Source organism: Chelonoidis abingdonii, chromosome 16 (genome assembly GCF_003597395.2).
Source record: "Chelonoidis abingdonii isolate Lonesome George chromosome 16, CheloAbing_2.0, whole genome shotgun sequence".
Taxonomy (NCBI): domain Eukaryota; kingdom Metazoa; phylum Chordata; order Testudines; family Testudinidae; genus Chelonoidis; species Chelonoidis abingdonii.
In genome coordinates this window covers 17,163,484-17,173,980 of record NC_133784.1, presented here as the reverse complement: position 1 = coordinate 17,173,980, position 10,497 = coordinate 17,163,484, and the positions used below count along the sequence as shown (strand labels likewise).

Sequence of the window (10,497 nt, the reverse complement as noted above, 5' to 3'; positions counted from 1 at the left end):
GTATGCCCACATCTTGAATGGTGTTCCTAGCCTCTGTTTGTCAGAGAGTGGAGATGGATGGCAGGAGAGCGATCAGTTGATCACTACCTGTTAGGTTCACTCCCTCTGGAACACCTGGCATTGGCCACTGTCGGTAGACAGGATACTGGGCTGATGGACCTTTGGTCTGACCCAGTATGGCTACTCTTATCTTCTTAAACACCTAGCACCCCCCCACACACGCTCGCCCCAGCCCTGCCCTGGTACAGCCACACAAGGCTAGAGAAATATGTTACCTGCCCCCTCAGTTCTGCCCTCTCACGGCTCCACCAGGCTAGAGAATCCCCTCATCTCTGCCCCCAGCCTGCCCTGGCATGGCACCCCTGGGTTACAGAAACACCTTGTAGCGCACCTCCCCATGGCTACAGAAACACCTCGCCTTCCCCCACTCCGCCCCAGCACAGCCCCCCACCCCACCTCGGGCTAGAGAAACATCTCGCCTCACCACTGTGACGTTCCCCTGGTGTTATCTGGACCAGTGACCTGTTAAGTCACTCTAATCCTTGACTCTGGGGACCAGCCTTACCCTGCTCTGCTGTGAGAACCTCCACTCCTGGGCTGTTCATGCATAGCCTTTCGCATGTAAGCTGCTCCCAGCTACTTGCAATCGAATGACACTAGCTAATATCTCTAGTCCCAGACACAACCCTAGGAACCTCCGTCTTGTAGTGTCCAGTTATGCCCGCTGGACACTGCAAGCTTATAAGAATTTGTCAATTTAACAAAGAAATTGACATGCACCAGGTTTGTTATCCCAAGAGGAGTCTCTGACATGCTTCAAACCAAATGCACTGCTTCAGGTAGAATAAAACAAACTACCAAAGATAGATTTTAAGTGATTATAAGTCAAATGAAGTAAAAGCATGATGCATTCTAAGCTGATTTTAACACTTTCACACCTGCCCCCTTAGTTTACTGCAAGAGGGTTAATCAGTGACTATTTCAAAGGCAGTTTGTGTTATAGTTTTCTTGGCACCCAGCCATTAAGGCCATGAGGCAGCATGCCTCAGTTTCCTCATCACCCAGGAAACCAGGTTTGTTACAGTTTCTCTGCTGTGGTAAGCTTTAAGTCTGTTTACAGGTATTAACTGAAAACTAGCATTATCATAAGGTTTAACATCCGTGTCAAAATTCTTATCCCCAAAACTTAACATTAATACCAAAATTTTTATCACAGATTTGCATTTACAAGTATCTTTATAATACCACGCCCTCTGTTCAGATATTCTAGTTTGAGGTTAGTTTGTTCATTACCCCTTTGACTCTCTCTCATGTAATCAGTCACTGACTTTTCTTTCCCTCCAGTGTTCCCCTGTGTGTGGGCTCTTAATTTAATCATGTTTCTGTAATGGAACCAGATTGCTGGCACTGAATATTAAAAAGGTCGTAGAGCAGTTTTTAAACTAAAGGCTGGGAGAAAGCCAACAGGTGCAGAGGAGCACATGGTTTGGCATCCCTTGGGGGAGGATCTATTAATCTCTATGTCCAAGTGAAGACAAGAGGATGGAAAATGATAAAATACAGGCAGGGTCTGATCAGAAACAGTTAAATAAAAAAGAGTCCCATTCAATCACACCATGTAATGGCACACAGCTAAAAGGAGACAAGTTTTTAAAGTGCTTACCATGTATGTTCGTTCATAAATCAAATATTTTTGGTAAAAAAGTGATGCACCAAAGAGCGGGGGTTGGCTTATAAAATGTGATGATTTTAAACTCTATTGAATCATTGAATTGACTATCTAATGCACTGTCGTTCTGTTTACCTGGAGCTTTTACAAGCATGGAGCCCCTCAGCTCCCTGGGGCCGCAGTTTGCCGATCTCAGCCAATGGGAGCTGCGGAAAGTGGTGCGCAGCTCCCATTGGCTGGGAATGGAGAACTGCGGCCACAGAGAGCTGAGGGGCTCCATGCCTGCAGACGCTCCAAGTAAACAAAACATCCCGACCTGCCAGCGGCTTACCCTGACGGGCCAGGAGCCAAAGTTTGCCAACCCTTGAAATAAAGGGTCATACAGTTTTTGCTATTTTTACCTAACTATCTTGGGGGTGGGGTCATCTTCTAAACGAACAAGCTAATGAACAAGTATATATGGTATATACCAATGCTAGAAGTCTAAATAATAAAATGGGTGAACTAGAGTGCCTCGTATTAAATGAGGATATTGATATAATAGACATCACAGAAACTTGAGGGAATGAGGATAATCAATGGGATACAGTAATATCAGGGTACAAAATATATTGGAAGGACAGAACAGGTTGTGCTGGTGGGGGAGTGGCATTATATGCGAAAGGAAATGTAGAATCAAACGAAGTAAAAATAATAAATGAATCAAACTGTACCATAGACTCTCTATGGATAGAAATTCCATGCTCTAATAATAAGAATATAGCGGTAAGGATACATTACTGACCATCTGACCAGGACAGTGATAGTGACTATGAAATGCTAAGGGAGATTAGAGAGGCTATTAAAATAAAAAACTCAATAATAATAATGGGCAATTTCAATTATCCTCATATTGACTGGGTACATGTCACCTCAGGACGGGATGCAGAGAGAAAATTTCTTGACAACTTAAATGACTGCTTCTTGTAGCAGCTGGTCCTGGAACCCCTCAGAGGAGAGGCAATTCTTGATTAGTCCTAAATGGAGCCCAGAATCTGGTCCAAGAGGTGACTATAGCTGGACCGCTTGGTAACAGTGACCATGATATAATTAAATTTAACATCCCTGTGGCATAAAAAACACAACAGTGGCCCAATACTGTAACATTTAATTTCAGAAAGGGGACTATACAAAAATGAGGAGGTTAGTTAAACAGAAATTAAAGGGTACAGCACCAAAGTGAAATCCTTGCAAGCTGCATGGGAACTGTCCCAGACTGAGGTATCATTAGAGGAGGTTTTGGAACAAAAATTGATAAATTAAACAGCAATAAGTCATCAGGACCAGATGATATTCACCCAAGAGTTCTGAAGGAACTCAAACGTGAAATTGCAGAACTCCTAACGGTAGTTTATAACCTATCATTTAAATCAGCTTCTGTACCAGATGACTGGAGAATAGCTAATGTGACGCCAATTTTTAAAAAGGGCTCCAGAGGTGATCTCGGCAATTACAGGCCGGTAAGCCTGACTTCAGTACTGGGCAAACTGGTTGAAACTGTAATAAAAAAACAATATTCTCAGACATATAGATGAACATAATTTGTTGAGGAAGCATCAACATGGTTTTAGCGACAAAGAGTTCTGTAGCACCTTATAGACTAACAGACATATTGATCCATCAGACGAAGTGAGTATTCACCCACGAAAGCTTATGGTCCAATACGTCTGTTAGGGTAAGGCTACACTTGCAGCTGTACAGCGCTGGGAGTTCAACTTGTCTTCGTACAGCTGAGTAGGGAAAGCACTGCAATCTGGCCACACTGACAGCTACCAGCGCACTGTCATGGCCACATTTGCAGCGACATTGGGAGCAGTGCATTATGGGCAGCTATCCCAGAGTTCAAGTGGCTGCAACGTGTTTTTCAAAAGAGAGGGGTGGGGTGGAGTGTGACAGGGAGCGTGGGGGAGAGAGAGAGTGGATTTTTGGAGCTGACACTCTGTCAGCAGCTGCCTTGCAAGTTTTGACCCTCTCCCCTACCCCTCTCTCACTCATTCAAAGCAAATAGCCCTCTTTGTTTTTTTCCCTCGCAGACCAGATAAGCAGCCTCCTTGAAACAGACACCCCCCCGCCCCTGCACGCCGCGCTGCTTCTCTCCTCAAGCCCCTTCCTTACCCTCTCTTCAAGCAAACACTAGCTGTGGGCGTTCCAAAGAGAGCTCATTCACACCAAACAGTAGCTGTGTTTGTTTTTTTGATAAGCAGCTCCAGGAGCCCCGAGTTCCCAACAAAACAAACAGAGGCATCACAACAAAACAAAGAGCGTTATCTTTACTTAAAAGCATTATGGGAAGCTTCCGGAGGTCAGTTACAGCGTAGTAAGATTATTCCCTGTTTACACTGGTGCCTCTTTATTCCTCTCGTGGCGCTATTCTCTTTATTCCTCTCGTGGAGGTGGAGTACAACCAGCGCTGTAGCCAGGGAGATACAGCGCTGTATGTGCCTTGCCAGTGTGGACGAGGAGTTAATTACATCGCTGTAAAGCCACCACTAGCGCTGTAACTCTCAAGTGTAGCCAAGGCCTCAGTCTATAAGGTGCCACAAGACTTTTTGTCACTTTTCACAGATCCAGACTAACACGGCTACCCTTCTGATACTTGAAAACATGGCTTTAGTCATCTACTAGAATTCTTTGAGGGGGTCAACAAGCATGTGGACCAAGGGGATCCAGTGGATATAGTGTATTTAGATTTTCAGAAAGCCTTTGACAATGTCCCTCACCAAAGGCTCTTACACAAAGTAAGCTGCCATGGGATAAGAGGGAAGGTGTGCTCATGGATTGGTAACTGGTCAAAAGATGGGGGGAAAAGGGCAGGTATAAATGGTCAGTTTTCAGAATGGAGAGAGGTAAATAGTGGTGTCCCCCAGGAGTCTGTTCTTGGACCAGTCCTATTTAATATATTCATAAATAATCTGGAAAAAGGGGTAAACAAGGAGGTGGCAAAATTTGCAGATGATACAAAATTACTAAAGATAGTTAAGACCCAGGCAGACTGCGAAGAGGTCTGTAGACTACAAAAGGATCTCTCAAAACCAGGTGACTGGGCAACAAAATGGCAAATGAAATTTAATGTTGATAAATGCAAAGTATAGCACATTGGAAAGTATAATCCCAACTATACATATAAAATGATGGGGTCTAAATTAGCTGTTACCACTCAAGAAAGAGATCTTGGAGTCATCGTAGATAGTTCTCTGAAAACATCAATGTGCAGCAGCAGTCAAAAAAGCGAACAGAACGCTTAAGAATTAAGAAAGGGACAGATAATAGGACAGAAAATATCATGTTGCCTCTATATAAATCGGTGGTATGCCCACATCTTGAATTTTGTGTGCAGATGTGGTTGCCCCATCTCAAAAAAGATATATTGGAATAGGTTCAGAAAAGGGCAACAAAAAGGATTAGGGGTATGGAACAGCTTCCGTATGAGGAGAGATTAATAAGATTGGGACTTTTCAGCTTGGAAAAGAGACGGCTAAGGGGAGATATGATTGAGGTCTATAAAATTATGACTGGCGTAGAGGAAGTAGATAAGGAAGTGTTGTTTACTACATCTCATAACACAAGAACTAGGGGTCACCAAATGAAATTAATAGGCAACAGGTTTAAAACAAATAAAAGGAAGCATTTCTTCACACAACACACAGTCAACCTGTGGAACTCCTTGCCAGAGGATGCAATGAAGGCCAAGACCCTAACAGGGTTCAAAAAAGAACTAGATAAATTCATGGAGGATAGGTCCATCAATGGCTATTAGTCAGGATGGGCAGGAATGGTGTTCCTAGCCTCTGTTTACCAGAAGCTGGGAATGAGTGACAGGGGATGGATCATGTGATGATTACCTGTTCTGTTCATTCCCTCTGGAGCACCCAGCACTGGCCACTGTTGGAACATAGGATACTGGGCTAGTTGGACCTTTGGTCTGACCCAGTAGGGCTGTTCTTATGAATTTTGGTGCCTCAGGGTCTGGCAAAATAGGTGTTCATGGGATCCTGCACATTGGTTGGCCTTTTGGGGAGCAGTCTCCCAATCCCAGGACTATACATATGCAGAAAATTCAACTCTCCTTTTGAGGTTACCCTGTGTTTCCCGCTCCCAGCACTGAGTCCTTCCCTGCCCCCTACAACTCTGTGATCTGTGCTCTCTGGGCTAGGTGTGTTTACCCTTTGATCAGATACACCTTTTCCTAGCAGCTTTTCCATAAATGCTCCCTGTCTCTCCCTAGCCTTGAAGAAAACACTCCCTTCTCTGTCATTTGTGTTCTCACAAACTGCCACCTGGCAATCTCCTGGTCTCAACAGCTCTGCTATCCCTGGCATTGGTGCTGCATCTTCATGTAAAGAGACACAGTTACTTTCCAAAAACTTATCAGAAATAGCATCCTGAAAAACCAGGACCTGTATTGGGGTACCCTCCATCACCCCTCCAGGAAGTCGGTCACACAGTTCCCTCTCAAACACTGGGTCATGGGCTGAGTGCACAGATGCTGACTTAGCCACTCTGTCCTGGGCATCCTCTCCCAAATGACCAGTGAGGAGACATTCCTGTACCCCCACTATTCCTTCCCCAGTTTCCTCCTCTAGGCCTCCTCCTAAGACACATTTCTCTGTGCTCCCTAGGAAGGGTTCTATCCCTTGTTCAGCTGAAAAACTCTGACAGCTAACTGGGACAGTTTCCTTAATCACTAACAACACTTCTCCTGCCCCTTAGGGCAGGTTGCCTTCTGCGGAAATGAGCTAGTCTCAGCCCCTCCCATACTTGGAAGCACACTGCTTCTCTGTGTTACAGAATCACAGGAATCCTCACCCACCTCAGTGGTTTCTGAGGTTCCCTGCCCCTTCTCTGGGCCACATTTCTCTGTGCTCCTTAGAGCCAGTTTTATCTCTGGTTCAGCTGTGACCTGCTGGCAGCTAACAACCTGGACAGTCCTCTCCCTGGCAGGCATTACACCCCCATCTCTGATGTGGTGTTGTCTCTAGCTGCAATGCAGGAGTTGGTCTCAACCACCCTCCCACCCAGGAGTGGCACCACGGGTTTTGCCACCCTAGGCAGCAGCACTCATCCTCTGAGCATTCGGCTGTGGGGGTCCTTCTGCTCCGCGTCTTCGGGGCACTTGGGCGGCAGGTCCCAGAGTGAGTGAAAGTCCTGCCGTCGTACTTCCACTGAAGACCTGGAGCAGAAGGACCCCCGCCGCCTAATTTCCGCCAAAGGCACCAAAATACCACCCCCCAAATCCTGCCGCCCTAGACAACCACCTAGGATCGCCTAGTGGAAGTGCCGGCCCTGCTCCCACCTGGAAGCATATGGCTTCCCCCTGCTGCAGAAGAATCAAGGAGACTCTCTCCCATTCTCTCAGCAGTTCCTGAGACCTTACCCTTTCCTCCAGGGGTCCCGGCATAGAACTCCCTCCTGCTGCAGGCAAATACTTTAACCTGAGCTACATGGAAAAAATCATTACCAAGGAGCAGGTCGACTAGGAGGTGTTCCATTATCCCCCCAGTCAAAAAACTTTCCAAACCTTCCCACACCACATGGATTTGAGCTAGTGGCATGAGGAATCTGCTTTCACCCACCTCACAATCTCTGCCATTTGGCCAGTAGCATACTGGCCTTTGGGACCACACTCTGCTTAACCAGAGAGATCTGGGCCCCGTAACCCTCTGCCCCAAGTATTCCCTGCCATTAATTTGGACAACCTTAACATGCTCCATATCTGGTTCTGCAGAGGCTAATCGCACAAAAACAATATGATAGATTTCAATTGCTTGGGGGGTTTCTGTGCTGAGGACAGCAGAACTAACATGAGCTGTTGGATGCCTGCTTCCTCCTAAAACAGGACATTTATTCCTCAGGTGATAAGTGGAATTATACTGATAGCACCTTTTGGGCTCTTCAGCTTTTACAGGGGATTTGGGACAGGAATTACCAGTAGAGGGACGGTTTGGGGTAAGAGCATGTTTAGGCTCCCAACCCCCTTCTCTCTTCTCGGGGCAAAATGGAATCTTCCCTTCCCATCAGTTTTAAACCCCTCTTTCTGTGGCCTGCCCTCAATAGACGCCTGAGTCTTTTCAGAGCCATCAGCTAAAAAGAAACATCTCATCCACAGTCTTTACATGTTTGTCCCACAGACACTGCTTTACTTCAGCCTTACATATGCTTAAGAAAACCTCTTAAGCAACAAGATCAAGCATTTCTTCAAAACTTGCCATCTCTTTACTCCTCACCCATTTTCTCAACAAATATTTCATTTTGTTTACATATTCCCCATTACTCATCCCAATAACCCTTTTAAGATTCCTAAATTTAATTCTATATGACTGGGGGTAATCTGAAAACTTCGCAGAACAGTATCTTTAAGTTGACAATAGTCTAAAGCATCTTCAATAGGCATTCCATTGAATACATTTCAAGCTTTACCAGTTAATTTTGCAATCAGGTAAGAATTCTCTTATCATCAGGGATTTCATGTATTACACACAGCCTTTCAAAGGTAGTCAGATATTTAGCAATATCATTGTCCTCGCTGTATGCAGGACATAAGTGTTCCCATTTGTGGATTTTGGGAGTGATGAAAGTCGTTGGGGCCAGGGGGTTCTGGTTCTGCCTCTTTAGCAGGTCCAGCTGGTCTTTTCTTTCCCTCTTTCTTCTCTCTCTTTTTCTTCTGTAACCCTTCTGTGAGGCCGAGTTGACAGCAGCAAGGGCCGGGTTCAGCACATAGGGGTTCCCTTTCAACAATACAATGCAAAACCAGCTCAAGCCCCCACCCAGTGACCTGGGAAAATTACACAGACACCCCTGGGTGTCTCAGAGAGGCAATACTTCCCCTCTCGCAAGCGCAGAGTCTCAGTGTAGCAAAAATCTTTAATAACGTGAGGTAAACAACACAGCATTAAATTGGGAAAACACCATAACTAGGGTTCATAAACACAAACCATGAACGCAAAGACCCACCCCCAAGCAGATTGGACCGTGTCCCTTCCCTTTGGTTCTTGAGTCCAATAACCCAATGTCACCCCTCCGCAGTTTCTGTCCCTGGTCAGTGCAGCCCCCGAGTGGTTCTTCAGTCCAGTAACCCAAAGTCACCCCTCCCACAGTTTCTGTCCTTAGTTAATGCAGCCCCCCTCAAAGTTCAGAAGTTCCTCTGCCAAGTCTACCTCCCAGCATAGGCGGAACGGGGATAGGTATGGGAGCACCTTACGTGCTCTGCGTGTTGATGGTTGATTGCCATGCCTCTCCAGGAGGTTCTGCTGCAGTCTCCACCAGCTGTCCCGTTAGCCACTCACCAATATATCTTCAGGCTCTCCCCCTACTTAACACAACACTCAGTGATTTCAGCTCTTTAGTGATTTCAGCTGGGAGTAGGGGAGCCTCAGTGCTAGTGTACCATTAGCTCAAAGTAGGTCTAATGCTTAGACCTGGGTATTGTGATTTCAGCTCTGCAGCACGTAACAAGACTCCTAATGGAGTCAAAATTAGCTCTGTTATTACACAGTGGAGAGCGGAGTCAAAATAGTGTTTAGGGCCCTCAAAAGCGGTCTACATTACCAAGTACAAATACCTGTCCCCAGCTACTTGGTTGAGGGCAAGTTCCTCCATCATGAAGTGCCAAGTACAGTTCTACTGTCCTTCCCACAGCAGCCAGTGACCATTTGGGCCAGCAGTCCCATCAGGCAACTAGAATGATTAGGGGTTTAGAGCAGGTCCCATATGAGGAGAGATTAAAGAGGCTAGGACTTTTCAGCTTGGAAAATAGGAGACTAAGGGGGGATATGATAGACGTATATAAAATCATGAGTGATGTGCAGAAAGTAGATAATGAAAAGTTATTTACTTATTCCCATAATACAAAAACTAGGGGCCACCAAATGAAATTAATGGGCAGCAGGTTTAAAACAAACAAAAGGAACAACTTCTTCACGTAGCGCACAGTCAACTTGTGGAACTCCTTACCTGATGAGGTTGTGAAGGCCAGGTCTTTAACAGCATTTAAAGGAGAACTGGATAAATTCATGGAGATTAAGTCCATTAATGGCTATTAGGCAGGATGGATAAGGAAGGGTGTCCCTAACCTCTCTTTGTCAGAGGGTAGAGATGGTTGACAGCAAAGAGATCACTTGATCATTACCTGTTAGGTTCACTCCCTCTGGGGCACCTGGCATTGGCCACTGTCGGTAGACAGGATACTGGGTTAGATGGATCTTTGGTCTGAGCCAGTACAGCTGCTCTTATGTTCAGCCTAGGCAGTGTGGCTGTGCCCATGCAAACGAGATCAGCCCCTAAATTCCTTTTCCACAGCTCACCACCAGATGTCAGGCTAGAGCCTGTTCTGACTGCTTACATTTCCATAGCTCCTCTGTGCAGCCTCCTCTCTAGCCCTGCCCCGGCACAACCACCCTGGGCTAGAAACCCCTCACCTCCTCCGCCCTAGCCTGGCACATGCCCCCGCCGGAGGCTGCTCCAGCTACGAGCAGCTCGGGAGCCTGCTCTAACAGACCCGGCCGGCCCCACGATACGAGGGGCGCGATTTGCCCTGGCTCCTGAGACGTCAGTGTTCCTGCGCCAGACCGTCGCCCTGCGCGCGAGAGTCTCTGCTGTGAAGTCTGCGGTTACTATGGCACTGACGTTGCGTGCTGCGTGATTGGCCGACAGGGTGGAGAGACACGTCTGCTGTTCGGATTGGTGAGCGGCCCGGCCTGGGCTTCCCCCGCCTGAGGGGCGCGGCGGAGCCGGACAGGCGACGAGGCCGGTGAATGAGCGCGGGCTGGGCCGGGGTGACGGTCGGACAGGGG

The 10,497-nt window shown here is 46.7% G+C and overlaps 1 long non-coding RNA gene across 1 annotated transcript in view; it reads right to left on the bottom strand.

Annotated features, from left to right (window-relative positions):
- LOC142047843 (uncharacterized) overlaps positions 1-10,495 on the bottom strand; it is a 41,052-nt gene extending 30,557 nt beyond the window's left edge. The window contains exon 1 of the long non-coding RNA XR_012657109.1: positions 9,659-10,495. This is a non-coding gene — a long non-coding RNA (uncharacterized LOC142047843). The remainder of the gene's footprint in view (positions 1-9,658) is intronic.
- Between the last annotated feature and the right edge of the window lie 2 nt (positions 10,496-10,497).